This window comes from Corvus brachyrhynchos, unplaced genomic scaffold, assembly GCF_000691975.1.
Source record: "Corvus brachyrhynchos isolate BGI_N302 unplaced genomic scaffold, ASM69197v1 scaffold420, whole genome shotgun sequence".
NCBI lineage: Eukaryota > Metazoa > Chordata > Aves > Passeriformes > Corvidae > Corvus > Corvus brachyrhynchos.
In genome coordinates this window covers 51015-52403 of record NW_008235739.1, presented here as the reverse complement: position 1 = coordinate 52403, position 1389 = coordinate 51015, and the positions used below count along the sequence as shown (strand labels likewise).

General features: G+C 59.1%; 1 protein-coding gene across 1 annotated transcript in view; it reads left to right on the top strand.

Annotated features, from left to right (window-relative positions):
- Positions 1–1293: 1293 nt before the first annotated feature.
- CCDC25 (coiled-coil domain containing 25) overlaps positions 1294–1389 on the top strand; it is a gene marked incomplete at its 3' end in the record, with an annotated part of 14200 nt that continues 14104 nt past the window's right edge. The window contains exon 1 of the mRNA XM_017734820.1: positions 1294–1374. The remainder of the gene's footprint in view (positions 1375–1389) is intronic.

Below are 1389 nucleotides of genomic sequence, written 5' to 3'. Positions count from 1 at the left end.
TCTTTGCGAGAACAGAGCGGGGGTTTCCGCTCTTTTTTGGCGCGCGGGGGATGATGGGAGTTGTAGTCCGAGCGCGGGGCGAGCCGGGCGCGGGAGATTGTGAGGGGGGAAAGTGGGAGTTAAGGGGACGGGAGGGACTGGGAGGTTAACGAGGCGCTAATTAAGGATTTGGAGGTTAATTAGGGCATCAGGGAGCTGCCGTGGGTAGGGACTCCTTCCATTATCCCAGGGTGCTCCAAGCCCCCGTGTGCAACCCGGCCTTGGGCACTTCCAGGGATCCGGGGGCAGCCAAGGAAAGGGAGAAAAAACGGAAAAAGGAGGAGAAAGGAAGAAAAGAAAAGTGGGAAAGGGACAAAAAGGGGGAGAGGGAAGGGAAAAGAGAAAGGGGAAGGGAAGAAGAAGGGGAAGGAAAGGGGAAAGAAGACGGGAAAGAAAGGGGAGAGCGGCGGCTCTTGTCTAATTGGCGCTAATTGGCGCTAATTGGCGCTAATGGGCGCTTCTCTGCCAAGCCGCGGATGTTCAGCTCGGAGTGTTTGGAAAAGAAATCCCAACTCCCTTCCCTCCTTGGGAAAGGCGAGCAAAGCCCTGGGCGGAGGGAAGGAAAAGGTTGGGAAGTTTTGCGGTTCCCGACGCCTCCATTCCCTGAGGAATCCCCCGGAATCGGTGCCCAGGTGCTGCTTTTCCTGGAGTTTTGGGATAAAAAGAGGGAAAAGTGGGGAAGGGAAAGGGAGAAGGGGAAAGAGAAAAGGAAATGAGAGGAGAGAAAGGGGAGGAAAGAGGGGGAAATGGAGGGGGGAAAGAGGAGAGAGGAATAAAGGGGAAAGGGGAAAGAGAGGACGGAAATAGGGGAGAGAAAAGGGGGAAAAGGGCGGGGAAAAGGGGAAAGGAAAGGGGGAGAGGGAAGGGAAAATGAAAGGGGAAAAGGGGAGGCAGTACAGGCAGAAGGGGAGGAGAAAAAAGGAAAGAAAAGGGAAAAAAAAGGAAAAGGAGACATCGCCAGTGCACTGCGCATGCGCAGCTCCCTTTGCCGTACGGTGTCATGGCCGCCCCTTGTATGCGCAGCGCCCTTTGCCGTGCGCTGTCATGGCCGTCCCGCGCATGCGCAGCTCTCTTTGCCGTACGGTGTCATGGCCTCCTACACATACGCAGTTCCATTTCCGTACGCCATCATGGCCGCTCCGCGCACGCGCAGTTCATCCACCCGCAGCCTCCGTGCAGTTCTGCGCATGCCCAGCTCCCTGCTCGCGCCGTGACGTCATGAGGCGCCTCCCTCCGCGCGTGCGCAGTGCCCGCTCCGGCCGGGCCTTCCCTGAGGAGGAGGCGGAGGAGCCCCGGGACGGGCCCGGAGCGGGAGCGGGAGCGGGATCGGGATCGGGACCGGGAGCGGGC